This window comes from Corapipo altera, unplaced genomic scaffold (genome assembly GCF_003945725.1).
Source record: "Corapipo altera isolate COAL_440 unplaced genomic scaffold, ASM394572v1 201, whole genome shotgun sequence".
Taxonomy (NCBI): Eukaryota; Metazoa; Chordata; class Aves; order Passeriformes; family Pipridae; genus Corapipo; species Corapipo altera.
The window spans coordinates 891,361-904,887 of NW_020884940.1; the positions used below are offsets into that span (position 1 = coordinate 891,361).

General features: G+C 59.6%; 2 protein-coding genes and 1 long non-coding RNA gene across 6 annotated transcripts in view; 2 read left to right on the top strand and 1 right to left on the bottom strand.

The window, feature by feature from the left end:
• Positions 1–7,818, bottom strand: part of RIMS3 (regulating synaptic membrane exocytosis 3) — a 15,746-nt gene extending 7,928 nt beyond the window's left edge. For 2 of the 3 annotated variants that reach the window (XM_027661229.1, XM_027661227.1), the window contains exon 1: positions 830–1,099. The gene's annotated coding sequence lies outside the window, so the exon portion shown is untranslated. Of the gene's footprint in view, positions 1–829; positions 1,100–7,731 lie in introns of those variants that run through there. The other variant, XM_027661228.1, reaches the window with a different exon arrangement.
• LOC113955577 lies at positions 4,962–12,681 on the top strand. 2 transcript variants are annotated; one of them, XR_003530596.1, is made up of 5 exons: positions 4,962–5,135; positions 5,839–5,946; positions 8,648–9,192; positions 9,986–10,042; positions 12,555–12,681. It is a non-coding gene; the product is annotated as an uncharacterized LOC113955577 (long non-coding RNA). The 2 variants fall into 2 exon arrangements; XR_003530595.1 differs by lacking the exons at positions 4,962–5,135; positions 5,839–5,946 and adding an exon at positions 7,988–8,088.
• Positions 12,682–13,406: 725 nt separating this feature from the next.
• NFYC (nuclear transcription factor Y subunit gamma) overlaps positions 13,407–13,527 on the top strand; it is a 36,733-nt gene continuing 36,612 nt past the window's right edge. The window contains exon 1 of the mRNA XM_027661232.1: positions 13,407–13,425. The gene's annotated coding sequence lies outside the window, so the exon portion shown is untranslated. The remainder of the gene's footprint in view (positions 13,426–13,527) is intronic.

Sequence of the window (13,527 nt, forward strand, 5' to 3'; positions counted from 1 at the left end):
GCCACAGCATCCTCAGCACGGCCACAGCATCCCTGGTACCACCACAGCATCCTTGGCATGGCCACAGCATCCTCAGCATGGCCACAGGATCCTTGGTACCACCACAGCATCCTTGGCATGGCCACAGCATCCTCAGCATGGCCACAGCATCCTTGGTACCACCACAGCATCCCTGGTACCACCACAGCATCCCTGGTACCACCACAGCATCCCTGGCATGGCCACAGCATCCTCAGCCTAACGATGAACACTCAGCCCTGCTGCTGCCTCAGCTCCAGCTCCCTTTCCCCAGAAACGTGCAGGGATTCAGGGAATGGCACCAGGTTTCCCTTCACACACTAACCCCCCCCCCCCTTCCCCCATCCATATATTTATTCCCTATGTCACAAACCACCGGGATTCTCGGAGCAAACAACCGCGACGCCGCACCCGAGCCCCCTCCTCCCCCGCCGTGGGAACACGTTCCCGAGCTCCCGGGGTGGGAGCAGCCCTTACCGCCACCACGCACCGTCCTTGCGGGAAACAACCACCACCGCCAGCGCCGGGAAGTTCTCCAGCGAGCCAGCCCCCGGCTCCCCCCGCGGCTGGGACGGCTGCGGGATGCGCGGAGCCCCCGGGGCACCGGCCGAGCCCCCCGGGAGAGGCGTCATGGCTGCAGCATCCCCCGGACACGCAGCACAGGGCAGGGGGAAGCACAACCAGCAGGAAAACCGGCTCCCTGTTGCGTTTGGATCGTGGCTGCGGCGCAGGAACCCCGGCGAGGCTCGGCCCTCCCCGCTCATGGCACCCCCCAAAAAAAAAAAAAGAAGAGGAGATGGGGGCATCTTACCGCCCTGCGCCCGGAGGAGGCTCAGCTCAGCTTCCCAGCCCCATCCCGGCCGGACACGGACGGTGCCAGGGCTGGGGAATCTTTCCAGGGTTCTGGAGAGCCGGGGCTGTGCTGGCGCCGCTTCAGCATCTCCCTCAGCATCTCCATGGTTACACGGCTGACCCAGTTCTCCTGCCAGCCCCGAGCAGGGGCACAGTGGTCCAGCGGGGTGGGATGTGCCCTGGCGGGGCTGGGGGCAACCCCGTGCCAGGTTTTGGGTGGCTGATGATCCCACTGAATCCCTGAAGACAGATGTCGTGGAGCTGCTGGGGGTGGCCGGGCTGGGAAAAGTGGGGATGGGGGCAGCACGGAGAGGGAGGGGGTCGGTCAGAGGTGACCCCAGGAGTGGATGGATCCCAGTGATCCAACAGTGCCAGGTGTGGAAAGGAACAACCTGGGGCTGTGAGAGAGCCCTGGCCCCAAATATTCCACGGGAATAGAAACGAGGGGCAAAATATTGATGGGGAAAATTGGTGCTTTGGAAAAGGCTCTGGAGAAGGGGGGAGGAGCCCAGCAGGTGCCCCCACACAGGTGGGAAAGGGATCCTGACAGGGGGTGGGGAGAGGAAGAGGAGGGTGATAAATGAGCACAGTGGGGGTGGGAAGGAGGCAGAGGGATTTTGGGGGCTGTCTCCTCCCTTGGGGTGGGTGTTCCCAGGGAGATTTGGGGTTGGAAACCCCTGGCAGTGGGGCAGCAGGTTCTTCTTTCCCCCCAGACCCCTGTGCTGGGGCTGCCTCGAGCCTGGAGGGAGAGCACTGAAAACTGCTGATGACTGGAGCAGGTAGGTCCTAAAATCAGCGTTTTAAGGGGAAAAAAAAGTCTTTCTAGAGCTTCCACTTTGAGGCCCTGCCAGTCCTGAGCAGGCACAACACATCAGGGCAAGCCCCAGCAGCACAGCTCACATGGACATGCTCCTGCTTGTATTTGGGAATAAGTCAAGGGCTTATTTCCCCTAAAAGTACTTAATTCTAATTAAATGCTTCAGCTCTGATAGGCAGTTGCTCATATAAATTTAATTGCCCAACAAGGGGTATAATTGGGTGCACGTGAGCTGAGAACCTGGAAGTAACTCCAGGTACTGGAATTAAGCATCTCACGGCTCAGGCAGGATATAAAAGTTATATCCTGGCTGGAACACCAGCTCCATGGGAAACAGAAACCTGGAAATGAAAGGATGGGTCCAAATGTGCTCCAGCTGTAGGACAAGTGGAGGGGAGAGGTTTGGATGGGGCTGTGCTCAGGGGTCCCACGGGAGCAGCTCCTGCTCCTGGAAAAGGCCTGGCTGTTGGATGAGAGAGGTTCAGAGGGGAAATCCCACAGCATATTCCAGTCTGGATGATTCCCCAAAAGGCAGGTGCTTGGGTGGGAGCAGGTCTGTCTGCAGCAGCCGGAGGTTTTCCATCAGGATGGGAAGTGCTGGAGGTCGTGGTGTGGGTGGAGAGGTGGTTTCAGGGAGATCAGCTCTGCCAGGACCCAGGCAATGCATCGCATCTCTTCTGGGATAACCGGTGGGATGGTATTCCTGGCTGGAGCTGGGTCTGCTCCAGGTGCTCTCTTCTGTGCTGCTCCTGCACAGGGATGGGCTGGGAACACCAGTGGGACCCAGAGCCAGAGGGAACCGGAGCCACAGCCCTGTGTGGGGGTGTCCAAGGAGAAATGATCCCGGAGAACCGACTGTCCCGAGTCTTCCTCAGTGCCAGCACGTCCAGATACACCTCAGCCACAGTGATTTACTTCCCATCCCCATCCCTGAAGCTCATGTCCATCTCCAGCCAGCCTGGCTGCCACAGCTCCAGCAGAAGTGACGCTCCTGGAAGATGGGATCCATCCAGGAGCACCAGGACTCGGAACCAAGTATTTCCCAGCAGGACAGGCAGGAACACGGAATCTTCCCCCATCCACCTTGTGACCACCTTTCACTGGGGGTGGGACAGGTGAGGAATCCAGGGCCATCCATGTCTGACCCTGCCTGGTGGCCGGATCTGGGGCAGAGCCCCCTCCTGAGGCAGCAGCAGCCCTGACCACGCTGTCCTTTTTCCCCCCTGTCCCTGTGTGACGTCTGCTGCCCGGGCAAATCAGATCCCTGCTGCATCCCATCGTTTCCTAGGCAACAGGAAGGAATCAGAGGAGCAAAAGCCACCCAGCAGGGCTGAGGCTGGGGGACAGCCAGGTCCTGCTGGGCCCACCTGGCCGGAGAGCCCCGGGGGTTCATGGCACTGACCTGAGCACTGGGCATCCCTGGTGGTCCGGACTCATCCCACAGTGGACCAGGATGCCAAGGCTGAGCTCGGGACCCCTGCACTGGCTGCACCCTGGTGCTGGTGGTGGCCACGATGGGCGGCTCGGGACAGAGCAGGGACAGGCACGAGCCCAGCAGCCACGTGGCCCCAAAATCTGGGACAGCTCCATGGGGAGGCAACAGGGACGCGAGAAACCAGCCCAGGGTCTTTGGTGGCCCCCGGAGACAGGGTTGGGAATGGGATCACCTTGCTCAGATCCCAACCCCCCCCTCGCCTGGTGCTCGGGCACCGAGGGCTGGCACTGCTGGGGCCGATCTCCTCCGGCAGGGAGGGGATGTGGGAAGGGGGGGATGTGGGAAGAGGGGGATGTGGGAAGGGAGGGATGTGGGAAGGAGGGGATGTGGGAAGGAGCTTTTCCCGTTACCCAGCTGCCGCTGCCTTTCCGGCTGCACGGCTCCCAGCTCTGCAATGCAGCTCACACAGCTCGTCTGCCGTGTGTGAATCCCATCAATATTTCATGGAGCTGCTTCCTCCAGGGGAAGGACTGCTATCAGCCCTGGCTTTCTGCTGCTCCTACCAGCGCTCCGCTCCACGCACACAACATCTGATTTCCTTCCCTCGGTGGCCAGCACCCAGCAGCCCCCCCTTCCCTCCCTGTTCTGCACTGGTGAATATCCCTCTGCCTTCCAGGGGCTTCATATCCCACGGGGGCCAAGAGCTCTGGAGTCCCCTCAGGTTCAAATCCAAGCGCTGACCAGATTCCACCCCTGGTTGCTCGTGCCCGCTCACTGCAGCGATGCCCAACGTGTCCCCAGGGCCAAACCAGCAGCTCCAGGATGGGTGACCAAACCCACCCACACCCTCCATTGCCCCCCCAATTCCGTATCCAGCAGCAAGACCTGCCAACAGCCCAGACTCTGCCTGCTTGGATCCGATTTTCCCTGCCCAGCCGCATCCAGCCCGCAGGTCCCAGCTCGCTCCCGAGCCCAGCAGGAGCCGGCGGGGGGGAGCAGGTTTGTTTGCAGAAAAAGTTGCTTTTTTAAATGCTAAGACTGCACTATTATTCCAAAGCTTCTTCAGGGATCAGCAGAAAACTTGCTTGCCACAGGAAGAGTTCCGAGAGCCGGAGCGGTGCCAGGAGGCAGCGGGAGCCTGCGGCAAACACCCATCGCCTGCTCTGCCACCTCTGCAGCCCGCCTGGCACGGGGAGCTGGGGCAGAACCCCTGGGGTGCCAGCAGCACCTGTATCCCTGGAGGACGATGGAGCTGATCCCAGCAAGGTGCCACATGTGCCACGGCTGGGGAGGAGGGCGATGCACGACATGCCCGAAGATGAGGCCAAAAGCTCTCGCGTTGCTCCGCCACCCAACAACCAAAATCGGTGCAATTCCCTTATTTTCAGGCTGAGACCTCCAGCTCCAGGAGCCCCTTTTTCTGTGGGAAGGATGAGGAGCCTGGAGGGGCTCCCACCATCACCCAACACAGCATCCCAGGGCAGGAAAGGAGCCCCTCAGGCAGCGAACTCAGAGTGTCAGCAGGGCTGTCAATGGGAGCCAAATCACCTCACAGTAATTCCTTAACAAGGCTGTTTTCCTGCTCTTTGAGAAGCTGTGACAAAACATTTTCGGCGCGTTGACAGGGACGCAGGGAGCTGGTGCCGCACGGTTTGGGTTTTAATAAGCAGGAAAATTGGGGATTTTCATCACCTTAAACTGCATCTTGTATCCATGTGATGCTTCCCGGAGGGCTGTGCTGCAGCCAGAGCCCACAGAGCTCGAGGGGGGTGGACTGGGTGTGTGTGTGTGTGTGGGAGGGAAGCTGGAGGGGATTTTCCCCCTGAATTGGGGTGAAAGGGGCCAAGCAAGGGTCAGACCAAGACGCCAGAATCTCATCCTCTGTCCCTGTCCCACAAAGGCTGTGCTGCCAGGACGGGGCTGGAACGGGGACGAAGAAGCAAGAACTCGGAGTGCTGGGCCGTGGGAGGTGGCAGGAGTTTGCCCTCACCAAAGGATGTCATGTTGGAGAAGGTACACGGGGAGAGAAGTGCCAGCACAGCAGGAGTGGCTCCAGGGAGGTGTTGGTGGTGTTGGTGCAGAGAGAAACGGGCACACACCAAACTGGGGCTGGAGGTGAAGGTGCAGAGCAGCCACGGGGCCACCAGGGAAGGGGCTGGGGATGGGCTGGGCAGGTGGTCCCACATCCCTTGGCACAGGGAGGACCCTGGGGCTGCTGTGCCTGGCAGCAAAGCCTGGCTTTGGCCTGCAAGCCAAGCTCAACCCTGCACCCCTGGCTCGGGGGGATCCGCAGCCTCCCACTCTCAGCTATTGAAACGAGCAGTGCAGCCCATGGGATGCTCCCTGGGCACCAAGTGATGGGATTCAGCCTCGGGAGCCCCCCTGCCGTGCTTCCCAGACCCCCAGGAGTGGGCACTGACCAGCACAGAGCCCATCACAGCCATCACCTCCCGTGGGGACCCGTGAGCTCCCACACGGTGGCCCTGGGGACTGTTTTGAGGCCCAGAGCAGGAGGGGGACGTGGTGGGGACATGGTGGGTGCCAGGCCCGTGCCCGTTGGGGTGCCAGGGGATGAGTGATGCCCACGCTGCCCTCGGGCTTCTCCCCACTCAGTGTCACCCCAGTCAGAGCAAGAGGGAGCAGTGCAGGGTTCTCTGCCCATCCCGGGGCACCGTTTCCCTCTCCCTCACCAGCTCCTTCACACATTTCCCTATAGAGCACCTGCCCCAAACCCCACGGAGGGTGGAACAGCCTCCCGGGATGGAGCAAGAGGCGAATCAATACCCGAAGCCCAGGCTGGAGGCGCCGGGAAGCCCGGGACGAGGTGAGCCCTGGCCGCACACTGAGCCGCTCGGGGCGAGGACGGTGCCCGGGGGCAGAGCCTCGGCAGGACCCTCCCGGCTTTCCCGGGTCCCTCTCCCCGTTTTCCCGGCCGTGGGGACCGGCGGGCACGGGACGGGCTTGACGTCAACGGGCTTTCAGCGGCGATGATGGATGGCACGGGAAAGCGCTCCCGTTGCCGAGCCGCCGGCCGGGAAGCGCTGCCCGCCCGCCCCGCACCGGGCAGGGCTCCGGTTCACCGGAGCTCTCCGGGCTGGGACGGAGGGGAGCGCGGCCGCAGCCCCCTCGCTTTCGGCGCAGCGATGTTTCTGGGGTGTTCACATCCCCGCTCAGCGCCTGGGCGATGTTTTAGGGGTGCCTCGCCGGCAGCCGCGGGGTGGGAAGCACCGGGTTTCACCCCACGGCGGTCGGGACCCCTCTTCCCACCTCCTCCCCCTTCCCGGAGCGCCCATCCCGCCGCTCCCCCGGCACCGCATCCGCGACGGGCATCCTCCCCCCCCCCCCCCCCTCCCCAAAAAAAAACCCCCCCCACCCACCGCTCCCGCTTCCCGGCCGCGGGCGGGGGATGCTGCGGGGCAGGTGCGGCCCCGGTGGCCGCGGGGACCGGCGCTGCCGCGGTGCCGGGCGCCCGGAGCACCGCACCCCGCGGGCACTCACTCACCGCTGCCGCCGCCGCCGCCGCCGCCCGTGCCCGCTCCTCCCCTCGGCCCCGGCGGGCTGCTGGGAGCGGCGGGCGGGGGAGCCCCGGGCCCGGCCCCGACGGCCCGGGCGGCGCGGAGAGGGGCCGGGACCCACCGAGGGGGCGGCCCGGGGCTGCCCGGTGCCTCCCCGGAGGATGCGCGGGGAGAGTTGTCGGCCGGACCCCGAAAGGCGGCGGTGGGACCCTGCATCCATCAGGTGGAGCCTGAGGGCGGATGGGAGCATCCTGCACCTGCCAGCTGGACCCTGGACCCATAAACTGGACTCTGCATCCATGAATTGGACCCCAGGAGCCTCCAGCTGCGCCCTACGCACGTCAACTGGACTCTAGACCCATTAACTGAACTCCAGACCCTTAACTGGACCCTACACGCATCAATTGGACTCTAAATGCATTAACTGGACCCTACACACATCAGTTGGACCCCAAGAGCCTCCAGCTGGACCCTACACCTATTAACTGGGCTCTAGACCCATTAACCAGAGCTCAAGGACCACCAGCTGGATCCTACACCCATCAAGTGAACCCCAAGAGCCAGCAGGTGGAACCTGCACCCATCAGTCGGACCCTGCACCCATCAAACAAACCCCACGAGCCTCCAACTGGACCCTGCACCCATCGAACAGACCCTACACCCATCAAAGGGATCCCAAAAACCTCCAGCTGGACCCTACACCCACCAGTTGGACTCCAGGGCTGCCACCTGACCCTTCTCTCGCAGCTGGACCCCAAGAGCTGCTGGCCACCCCCCCCCTGCTGTCACCCTGACCCCGAGTGTCCCCATCCAGACCCCCGACCCCTGAGCCAGCCCTCAGTGCCCCCAGGACCCCGGGAAGCTCCGGGCAGACCCGCAGCGCTGCCAGCCCGTCCCGCTCAGCCTGGGTGGCCGCGGGGCTCCTTTGGGAATACGCAAATCTCCCGGCTCCGATGCCTCGGCTGCCGCTGGAGCAGGAGCGTGGCCCTGCCGGGGGGACAGGGACCGAGGGGGCACTGCCGGTGCCCGGGTTCCCTCTGAAGGAGGGGTTTGGAGCGGGGAGGCAGCGATTCCCGCGCTGCCCTTGGACTCACCTTGGCTTCCCTGGATGCAAACACTAATTTCCCTCTGAGCAGCGTCTCTCTCTACTCCTGGTAAATTCCTCCAGTGCTTTTCCCTGCGTTGCCTCTGCCGGCTGCGCACCGCGGCTGACATGGAGCCACGTGCCGGGAGGAAACCCTCCTTCACCGCCTTTAACTCTGTCCCTCCCTCAAATCCTCAAACACTGCCAGGCTTGGGTTTCCCGGGGGGAAAAGGCTTCCCATTTCCACCCTGCCGGGGGTCCTGGGACCACCTCCAGCACCTGGGGCTGTGGGAAACCACCCGGCCCTTGCTGAGATCCTGATATTGGGATCGGGGTGTGGGGAGTGATTTGGGATCGTGTGCCCAGGGTGAGTACAGTGCTCAATCCATCGGTGCAGGGAGGATGGGGGGGAAATTCCCCCTGTGGCAGCTGCTGGAGGGGAAGGACAGGGAAAACTGGGATGTGGCGGGTTGTGCACAGGAAAGCTGGTGAGGAACAGGAATAGCTGAAAGAACTAAATATGGAAACTTGGATAAAACAGCGCTGAAGTAGGGAGATGGTTTCCTAACAGGGTTCAAAGCGTATAAACAAACTCAGGGAGGAGAGAGGTTGTCCAGAGGGGCCTTTGTGAGGAATAGTCAGGAAAACCAGCCGAAAATCTCTCCATAGGGGAGCGTATTCCATCAAAGCAAACTTCCAGCTTTGTGGAGAAAGCGTCAGCCCTGGGAACATATTGTCTGGGGGGAAGAGATAGTGAAAACACCTGCCTCAGCCAGCCAAAAGATTCTCCTTATGTTTTTTTTCCAGCTGCCACATTTCCATGATAAAACAGGAAGTTTCACGGCAGTGATAAAATAATAATGACGAAGTTTTCCGTTCCACTGGAAGTTTTTTGCCTGACCCTGCTTTTCTGCTTCCCTTGGCAGGTTGCTCCGGGATCACCAACCTCACACTGGGTGGTTTGTTCCTGCAGATTCAAGACTGTGGCACCAATCCCTTGGGTGGGCAAAACCTTAGGTTTGGCCTCGTGCTGGGATCCCATCAGAGCTCTCCCATCTCTCATGTCTCTTAATTCCTTAAGGAGCTCAGCTCTCCACCCTCTTTGCCGGCTCCTCACCACCTTCTCCTTTACCTTTTGGGTTTGTGCCGGCGAAAAGGGGGTGGTTTAATGCGATTATTCCGGTAAAACCCCCTTAAGAGGATTCCCAGGGCTTGGCTTCACAGCCCTGCAGGGGTTATGGGCAGCATGTGGATGGGGATGAGCTGGATGTGGGATAGTGGGAAGCCTGGGAGAGGCTTTGTAAGCTGAGCCAAACCGTGGTGTCCCTGTGAGGGTGACCCTGGGATCTGCAGCCCCCGGGGGTGCCACGTGCTGCCTTTCCCTGGGACAGGATGGACATTTCCCGTGCTGTGGATCCTGCTCATCCTGGAGAGAGGTGGATGGAATGGGCAGCAGAAACACAGAGAAGAGGTAGGAATTTCGGGGGTCCTGGGGCTGTCTGGAGGGTCTTGGGGCTGCTCTGGGGCATCCTGGAGCTTCCCAGGGGACTCTCTTGTCTTCCCAGAGGGGTCCTGGGGCTGCTCCGGGACATCCTGGAGCTTCCCAGGGGACTCTGAGGTTGCCCAGGAGGTCCTGGAGCTGCCCCAGGGCCGGGCATTTGGGGAGGGAGAAGCTGCACCTCGTGACGGGTTATGGGGAGAGGATGGTTTAGGCCAGGACTGGGTAAACCCAGTGTGTATTCCCGGGAATAACTGAGCCCTGGGAAGGTGCCAGGCTGTGGGATGAGCCCGGGTGGGCACAGGGGCTCCTCCCCTTGGCCCTGCTGGGCATTCCCACTGGGATGAGCTGCCGGTGCTGTGTCAGCTCTGCAGCTTGTCCCACTTCCCGCAGGAGAAGGAGCCGTGTGGAGAGGCTGGAAAACCTCCTCTCGCCCTCCTGCAGGAGCAGGGGGGTCACGTGTGCTCACCAGTGGGATACTGGGAGAGCCAGAGTGCTGGGCCAGGCAAGAGGCACCCGGGCACCATCTGCTTCTCCCTGGGATGCTGCAGGCACCGGGAAAGTCACTGGGATCCAATCCCAGCTCCAAGCTGGGAGCTGCATCCTCTCCCCACTGCCAGTGCTGAACTGGGAATACTGGGAATGGGGCTTCCCAGTTAGTGCTGGGCTGAGCATCTCAGCTCAGAGTGGCTCATCTGCAGCTCTGGAAGTTCAGAGATTTCCTGACTCTCAGGGTTTTTGCTGATTTCTGTCATTTCTTCCCCAGGGATGGAGGGCTGGGAGAGCAGGATTCATCTGGGAGCTCCCCTCTGGATCAGAAGAGGTAAAAGCACCTCTGTTCTGGGTTCAAACCTCAAACTACCTGAGTGCAAAAGGTGACCCACAGCCCCAGGGCTGGCACTGGATCATCCCTGTCATCCCTCAGGCCTTTTGGTTTCCCAGAGAATCCTCCGGCAACACCCAAACCATCATCTCTCCTGAGTCAAATTATCTTTCTGGGGTTTAATTTCAAAGCAGAGACAAGGTTTCTACAGGGGCTTCAAAAATCTGTGTCCAGGCAGATAAATACTCTTATTAAATATCCTGAAATTTATCATAGGGATGTTCCCCAACCAGAAGAGGCACCAGGTGGGATGTGGCACGAAGGGTCAGGAAAAATGGGCCCCAAAATCTGGCCCTAAATAGCCTCCTTTTCCCTAAAAATCTACAAGGCAGCGCGTCCATATCCATAAATAATTTAAATCCAGGTTTTCCTTTGCCTGTGGATTATTGCCCCAGAGCAACAGCCTGTTTGGGATGAGTCCAGGGCCCCGCTGGAACGGGAGTCCCGGGGGACGGCGGGGGCTGAGCTGGGAAGGGCCAGGCCTGTCCCTGCTGCTCTGAGAGACAGTTTTCCTCAGCGTCAAACAAATCCAGCCCTCCCAAATCCGGCCCTGGGGTGCAGTTGGAGCAGCACAGCCCCTCGGGGAGCGTGGGAGGGATCAGCTGAGCAGGTGGCAGGTGCTGGAGAAGCACAAACTCAACGAACCACCACCAGATTTATGCGAGCGCCGATAAAGCCGAGTGGAAAAGCACTTTCTTCTTTCCTTTTTTTTTTTTTTCTCCTCTTTCTTGTTTTCCTTGGCTCCTCCACGTTCTGGGCAGGCTGACAGGGAGCTCTGTGTTTGCTGGGATCCTTCTGGGGAAGCTGAGCAGCTCCAGACAATGGATCCATTGCTGCCGAGGGAGCAGGTGGGGAGGAAACAGAGCGCTACAGGCACGAAAGGATCCAGTGGGAGGAGGAGGAGGAGGATTGTCCAGAAATCCCTGGAGTGGGGCTGGATCCTGGCAGGAGGAACAGCTGGGTGGTTTGGCAGCTGGGCCTGGCAGCACTGGCAGCAGCAGGGCTGGTTAATTGATCTATAAACGAGGCATTTTGAAGGGAGGTGCTGGGGATTGTCACCCTCGACGCTGCAATAGGAGGGTGGCTCAGAAATTAGGGAATTGAAAAAAAAACCAAACTGTAGCAGCCATTTAGGGTGGTGAGGGGCTGGAATGAATTTCCCAGAGAAGCTGAGGCTGCCCCATCCCTGGAATTGTCCAAGGCCAGGCTGGATGGGGCTTGCAGCAACCTGGGCTGGTGGAAGGTGTCCCTGCCCGGGGCAGGGGGTGGAAGAGGATGATCCTTAATGTCCCTTCCAACCCAAAGCACTCCATGATTCTATGACTTTTATTTCTCTTGGCTGCCTTGCAAGCGCCCTGAGTTGCAAGACTTCCAATAAAACTGCAGGAATTTGCTGCAAGACATTTCCCACTCCAGTGCCAGCCCGGAGCCTCCGGAGCAGCCGAGCTCTGAGAGCGCAGCGGCCACAGAACTTGGTCCCATTTCCTACATTTGGGCAAAAGTCACGGGACAGAAACCACAGATCCCAGCTCCCTGTGTCCCTGGGATGCAGGGATTGCAGGGATGCAGGAGGGATTTCATCCTCTTGCACAGGGAGCACAGCAAACCACTGTGCCAGAAACTGCCCCCAGCAGTTTTGGGAAGGGTGACTGGAAGTGCAGCAGCCACGTGGGACCCGACTTTCCCATCTCAAAAGATGTTTGAAGTGATAAATGATGATTTTATTTAATGAAAAACTGGATTTAAGGATTACATAAAAAAAGAAACCTTTCTAGATGCCAATTTGGGCACAGGAAAGACAACGAGGAGGCAAAGATGGAGGTGCTTCTAAGGAAAAGTGATTTTTTTTTTTTTTTTCATGGGAAAAATCCCGAAGCAGGATGAGTCACCCCTCAGTGTGCCATGTCCTGGAGCCAGCAAAGCCATCCCCGGGAATGGGAGAGCTGCCTGTCCCTGGGAATGGGAGAGCTGGCTGGAGCAGAGCACAGACTTTTGCTTGAACCGGCTCCAGGGTGGCAGGAGAAAGTCATCCCGTGCTGATGGATCCGAGCCCTTGGACAGCTCGGCCAGGTTGAACTTGGACAGCTCCCAGGGCTGGGACAGCAGGGCTGGAAATGTCCCTGGATGAGCCCAAAAGGCTCAGGGAGGGCAGGGCTGAGGAGCTTTGTTGCCAGGGACACGCTGGTGAAGCAGAGTTGCTGTTACACGTCTGTACAGTGAGGCAAAAAACCTCTGGAAATGGAAAAAAACTACTAGGAAACTGCTATTTTACTGCTGTATTAATTAAGACAACTAATCTGTTAGTAATTCAAGTGATTTCTGGGACTTCCTGCTCCTTCTCCCTTTTTGGTTCTGTTTCTCTTTGGATTTCTGTTTCTGAAGAGCAGCTGCCTTGACTCTCTGCTCAAAAGAGAGGGAAAGGATCTCTAATTACTTTCTCTATTTATTTCAGTAACATTTCCCCCCAAGGACATGAACAACCAGAACTCCGTGGTGCACCAGATATGTAGAATGACACGAGTTATTTTCCTTTTGTGTGCATATATAGTTAAACTATATAACAGGATTCACTGGGTCAATCCACTTACTACCTATTTAATGGTGTTATTATTAATATACTATTACAAATTATTATTATAATAAAATGCTATTATTATTATTATTATTATTATTATTATTATTATTATTATTATATCATTCCAAAAAACCCTTTAAAATTCCCCAGAATATGCCAAATTCTGGCCTGGAGAAAGTTCACTGAGGGTCATCACTCTCTTTATCCAACATCTTTAATGGATTTATCCACCACCCAATTTATTACAAGCACAATTCACGGCGAAACACCACAGGCTTCCTGCTCGTTTCACAAAGGGAAAACCTGGAAGTCGGCCTTGGCAGAGGCCTAACGCCTCGGAGCCGCGGCCCGCAGGGGTGTAGGACAGGAGGGACTGATCCTAGAGGGAGGGTCTGGCCGCCCCTCGAGGCTCGGCCGCTCCCCGTTCCCCTCACACCGGGCCCGCTCCTTCCCCTCACCCGCCATTGCCCCTCCCGCCCCCGCCGCTCTCGCGAGATCTCCGCCGGGTCACGCGCCCGCCGCGGCCCGTGGAGGCGGGGGGGGGGGGGGAAGAGGGCGGAGCCTCCGCCCCGCCGCCTCACGGCCCCGCCGCCATCTTGTTTCTCGGCCGCCGGGCGCTCACTCCGCTCCGGTCGCCCCCCCTTCAACCCCCCGCCTCTTTCCCCTCCCGCCTCCCGCCGCCGAGCCGCGCGGGAGGCAGCGCGGGCGCCGCGCGGAGCAGCGGGAGGTCGCGGCGCGGGCCGCCCCGGTGAGTGCGCGGGGAGGGCGGCGCGGGGAAGCCCCTGAGGGGGCGCGGGGCGGGGGCGGCCCGTGAGAGGGGTCGTTGCGGGCTCTTCTCCCCCCCCCCCCC